Here is a 6,086-nt window from a genome sequence, read left to right as displayed (position 1 = left end):
TATATATATATATATATATATATATATATATATATAACATAATATATATTTCATAATTTATAATTTATGCAACCAGGATAATCCGATACCGTGTAGCCAGGTAAAAAACCGCTACACGACTGTAATGGCAATGTTAAATCTCTATCTCTACACTACCTTTACTAAAGCTCAGTATTTACCGCATTACATACTTTACAATTTAGAGCATAACTAGAAATGTATAGGTCTACACAAAAAAGTCTATTGTTTCATTATCTGATTGATTATTTTAATTTCCACGACCTTTTCAAGACATATTCCTGTTATTTCTAGGTTTCCCCTGACCGTGGGAATCCTGTTAATTCCAAGAGAATTCCCCTCCACGCAGAGCGCCACAGAAGAGGCGCATCTCTTGTAAACACAGCGGCTCTCGCGAGATTTCCTCGCGCCGCACAGCACACGCAGGAGCGTCTATGGAGCAGTGAGGCAGGCGGGAGACGGAGCAACCGAGCCCGGCGCGGACTGGAGCAGGAGACGCTGGGTGAGAGAGGGTAACCTGCCTGTGACGTCGCTGCTGTGGTGTGTCTGAGCGGCGGCTCCCGTGGTAAGGAACTACCGCAGCCTTTCCATCATACGACCCCTCCTTTCGAGACAACACTCTAGTAGTGACCACTTGAGTCTGTGCTCTCTCTGTAGGCGTGCTTCTCTGATTATCCCGTCCATCCTTGCTCCATTCGAGCCTGTAAGGAAGACGCGCACATACTCAGGGAGGCGAGGGAAGCCCATTGGTCTCCCAACCGACGCCAGCGCCAGGTAAATAACCGCTACACGACTGTAATGGCAATGTTAAATGTCCCATTTGACGGAGCGCGTGGCTGGCTGTGACGCAGGTTCGGTTCATTTCAGCCTGCGATCATTCAGCGCATATAAACAGTTGATGCTGCGGCGTGGAGGCTGTGAAGCAGGGGAATGAGCTCTGCTTATGGCCTAGCGTGTTTTTATTTTTTTTTCCATAATTCCCACTTTTAGCTCCCGAGACAGCTCCACCTTCCATTTGCAAATTCATTTTAGTCATTCAAAAGCTTCGACAAAACATAATCTCTGTTGAAATAACTGTAAATCACGATTGGCGCAGGAAGACGTACTGTCATTCTCATTAGCCAGTTTATTCATTGCATTTAAGGTAACAGATTCGCTCCTGACAGATCAAGACGATGGCAGCTGGCCAGCAGGTCGCCGGTGTTACACGAACTTCCACAAAGTGGAAATCCAATTTCCCGCATTGGCTTTAATGTTAATGTTTGTAGGTGTCACGCCCTCTTGTTTACATTACATTGACACCTCCCTCAGACTCTTGCATGTAGGACCATCTGCATGTGGGACTGTGAAGCTGCTTAAAGGGGTCATATGATGTTGCTAAAAAGAACATTATTTTGTTTATTTGGTGTAATGAAATGTGTTTATGCGGTTTAAGGTAAAAAAAGCACATTTGTTTCCACATACTGTACATTATTGTTTCTTCTCTATGCCCAGCCTTTCTGATACGTGTCGATTTTTACAAAGCTCATCGGTCTGAAAAGCGAGGTGTGCTGTGATTGGCCAGCTATCCAATGCGTTGTGATTGGCCGAATACCTCAAGCGTGTGACGGAAATGTTACGCCCCTACCATACTGTGATGCCCTGTCCGGCTGGAGCGACGAGACAAAAACATTAAAACCCATTATAAACGAGGCATTTGTTGCATCCAGTGGGGACATAATTACGGATTATAATGACTTATACTGTTTTTTTTACGTGTTGCGTTGCATCGCGCCACGTAAACATAAAACCATGTCTGCATTTGTGATCGGAGAAATGACAAACAACAAACGCTACTCTACACTGCTCAAAACTCGCGTGGCAAAAACTCAGTGGCAAATTCTTTAAATATAAAAAACGTACTTACAGACTGTGAGTCAGAACAGCCGGCATTGTAGTCTACTCTACCAGGATCAGGAAACAGTCCTCCATAAAATGTGCTGCACACATCTGAATATTTGGGTTGAAGTGTTCTGGAACAGTGTTGTAAATACAACTTAACCACTGATTTCTAGTCGAGTCCTCTTTTGGAAGACCAAACAAAGTAGTTTCGCTTTCACAACAAAACACACAGCGTCTTCACGACATGGCGGCGGCAGCAACAATACTACAGCGAGAATAAAAGTTACGCCTTCTTTCTTTGCGTGAACATTTGGGCGGCGTTATGCAAATCTTCCCACATAGTGAGGTAGATCTGTGGGGGCGTGTTAGAACGAGCCGTTTTAGGTAGGCGTGGTTGACTCTTAACTTTTATAAAGAATATCTCTTTGGATTTGAGACTTTAGTCTTTGCAACTTTACAGAGCTTCGTTATGCACCAAGAGCTTGTAACACTCCAAAGAGAAAAGAAAAATTTAAATCGCATCATATGACTGACCCCTTTAACATTAGGGTCAATGATAAATAAGGATGTCTGGAATGTAATAAGGACAAAGGTCTTTGTAAAATCTGTTTTAAAATTCACCCTGTCTATTTTATCAATGCATGTTATTGATCTTATTGAAAACAATTCATCCATCTATGTTTTAAATTTTTTTTTCTTCGTAATGTTTAATCAGAATGTGGTAACTGGATTTTCCTTTGAAACGTCAGACTTTCTCTGGGGAGGTCTGCAGGACATCTCCAAACTTTTAGTCCAGTTAAACCCCACTCCTGCAGGGTAATGTTCATCTGTCTCCACTTTTGAGTTCAGCACCCACATCTCAAAATCCGGTAAACATCTAAAGGATAGAACCAAGTTCTTTCCCTACAATACATATCTGTCGCTACTTCTGTTTCATCATGATATTAAGAATGCTTTTTAAAGAACATTTGACCATTTTCTTAGAAATGTAAGCTTTGCATTCGTTGATTTAAAAAAAACATTTCTACAAACAGTTTGTTTTAATGATTAAATTGCCAAGTGGTTTACTAAGATACTTTCATTGCACCTTTAATACATGTGAGTGAGTGTTCATTACTTTCTAACATATTTACAAGGTAAAGAATATTTTTTACTGTATTTTACTACTGGTATCATACTTTTTGAATTTGTGAATACCAATAATCTTGGGGATACTCAGTTTTGAACAAAACATGCCTTTTCATAAAAAGGTCAAAATGTGTGACATTTTTTATAAGACCTTGATGCACAGTGATGCCACAAGTTTGTAAAATGTTAATAATGTTTTTAGTAAAAAAAAAAAAAACAGTTTTTAAAAAAAATTAATAATAATGCATGATAAAGCTAACATTTTCAAGTTTGTTTAAAAACTGTTAAACTTTTAATATTTTTTTTCTCCCAGATTCCCCAGTTACACCGCCTTGACATGAGTTTAAACCTCATAGAAATATCAAAATGCAGAAATTAAAATCCATCATAGAAGAGATGTTTTTAAGCCATTTTTTGTATGAATAGCATTTTATATGTATTTTTAAATAGTTTAGATCTGGATCAAACACATGAGTATCATGTTATTGACCAATGAACATAATGCTCTTTATGTGTGTATATCAATGTAATGATGAAAATGCCTTGCTCGCTGTTGAATAGTAGCTAGTTTGTGATAAATGAGTTGTTGTGAAGAAATATAATTAATATGATATAATATTTGCATTCAGAGAGCATGTTAAATAGCTGAGAAAATCATATGAATATGTGTTTGTACATAACTTCAACCTATTTGACCTTTAGTGAGCCTAACTGACCGATTATTTCAGTTTCATCAAGTCGCCCACTGCACCATATTGCTAATTTTCTCACTAAGATAACCAGTTTTTTATTGATGGCTATAAAACGGATAGTTCCGGTCCTTGATTCTGATTGGCTGAGTCAAGTTCGAAGCTGTCGTAAATTTCTCTACAAACATACACCTTTGTTTACATTTGTGTGTTGCTCGGCAACCACTTTGTTGGAACCACAACCGTTTCTGAGGAACTACATTGTTTGGCGGAAGAATAATGTTTTTATTAATGTCATTACACTTTATTTGCTCTGTTTTATTTTGTGAAACCTTACTACGTATATGGAGTAACCGTTTTATAAAAGCAATAAGCCCTGTGAAGCCGATGGCGCTTATTGCTTTATTTTGTGCCTAAACAGTCTGTTTCAGTTATAGCTATGTGGTTACAGCTTTTTGTCAAATCAATAGTGTCAGTTGGCCTTATTGATCTTATTATTTGGCTGTATATTGATGCATCATCTATGTAATTTAGATCTAAAACTTCAGGAAATGGTGCAACAGATGAAATCTCTCTAGGTGCACATTGAGAAAAAATTACTGGTTACAAACAAAGCTTGGCAGCAATGCTTCCGGAATCTTCAGGCACCCTGAAAAGAGCTGTTTTAGATTAGCCCTTCACTCAAATTGAGTTAAAAATAAACAAATGTGCCGTTTAAACACTGGTGCATATCACACATCTGCTGCTGTTTGCTTTTATTTTTCACTTTATATGACACATTTCTCTTGATGTAGAAGTGTTGTATTGTATTTTTTCAAAAAGAAACATTCATATTTCATCAGCATAAGTTTAACTTTATAAATAACTTTTAGAGTTTAATTCTGAATTTTTTGAACATCCTGCGAGCCTTATTAATGGAAGAATAATTTTTAAGAAAGTCTTTAAGTAGACTATATAAAACAAGAGCTAAAGACATTACTAAATTGACCTCACATTAAGTGCGCTCCAGCTCTGTGGAGAGAAAGAGTAAGAGCACTCCTGAATAATGACTACAGCAGATTAGCAAAGGTCCTCAGAGTCCTCAGACATCCACATCCGCCAGTATTCATTCACAAATTCTCATTTCCTCTTCTTAGGTTTTAGATAGACTACAGCGTCTTCTCAGTTTCTGTTACAGTGTTTGCGGCTGCAGCATTGGTGGCTGCCTGCAGAGAAATCTTTCATTATTCACGGCTCTCTCTGCAACATACAACTCTTTCATATTACATACAAACAAAACCTCATGGAGATGCTGAAGCTCTCAGTTACTTAAAACAAATGTGGTTTGTCTTTTGAATCCTTGAATGGGGTGGTGGCATGTTCCATATCGTTTGAAGTTACTCACTTTAAATACATTTTCAGATTAGGATATTAATGTCTTGTTTTGAATATAACAGTGTAGTACATTGCTTTACATGTGAGCATGTGCTTAATTATTCTTGTGGTGCATTACAGTCTTTGCATGTTAAAGTGCTGATAGGGCAAACCAGAGCCACATTACGAATTTGCTCTTTGCAGCCAAAAGAAGATTCATGAAAAACAATATTGGAAGGGCTTTGTAAACAGCTTATTCTGAATGAGTCTTGTTGTAGGGGACTTGTGATGGGAGCTCACGGATTTCCTTTGCTTCAGGGTAACATTAGCAGCGATTAGTGAAATTGAAAGTGTTGCTGGGAAAGGGCTGGATTTCACCTTCAGCGATTCTTCTCTGATTACTTGAAGAGAAAATATCCATCAGTTGAAAACTCTTTCAGGGGACGTTAGAAACTTTGGATGGTGTCAGTTTGTATTCGCAGTAGATATCTATCTTATCACAGGAATAATTTAAAGATGCAGTGCCTGGAGTTCTTGCACCTTTTCATAATATCACGAGTTGCAGTTTGAGGTTTGTAAGAGATTTTTCTTGTTTTAGAAAGTCTCTTATGCTCCCCAAGGCTGCATTTATTTGATCAAAAATACAGTAAAAACAGTAGTATTGTGAAATATTACTATTTTAAATAACACTTTTACATTTTAGTATATTTTAAAATGTGATGCCAAAGCTGAATTTTCAGCATTATTACTTCTTCAGTGTCATATGATCCTTCAGAAATCATTGTTATGCTAAATTTGGTGCTCAGGAAACATTTATTATTATTATTATTATTATTAATAAAATTTTTCATGATTCTTTGATCAATAGAAAGTTAAAATTGATTTGAACTGCATTTATATAAAATAGAAATATTTTGTAAAATTATAAACGCCTTTATTGTCACTAATAATCAATTTAATGCATCCTTAGTGAATAAAAAAAATTAAAATTCTTGCTGACCCTATTTTTAAATGGGG

The 6,086-nt window shown here is 37.3% G+C and overlaps 1 long non-coding RNA gene across 1 annotated transcript in view; it reads left to right on the top strand.

Moving 5' to 3' along the window:
* Nucleotides 1-348: 348 nt before the first annotated feature.
* LOC107666431 (uncharacterized) overlaps nt 349-6,086 on the top strand; it is a 10,290-nt gene continuing 4,552 nt past the window's right edge. The window contains exons 1-2 of the long non-coding RNA XR_001631662.1: nt 349-583; nt 676-792. This is a non-coding gene — a long non-coding RNA (uncharacterized LOC107666431). The remainder of the gene's footprint in view (nt 584-675; nt 793-6,086) is intronic.

The sequence above is a fragment of the Sinocyclocheilus anshuiensis genome, unplaced genomic scaffold, assembly GCF_001515605.1.
Source record: "Sinocyclocheilus anshuiensis isolate Anshui unplaced genomic scaffold, SAMN03320099.WGS_v1.1 scaffold63, whole genome shotgun sequence".
Taxonomy (NCBI): domain Eukaryota; kingdom Metazoa; phylum Chordata; class Actinopteri; order Cypriniformes; family Cyprinidae; genus Sinocyclocheilus; species Sinocyclocheilus anshuiensis.
The sequence above is the reverse complement of the archived record's forward strand: the minus strand, read 5'-3'. Positions and strand labels throughout refer to the sequence as shown.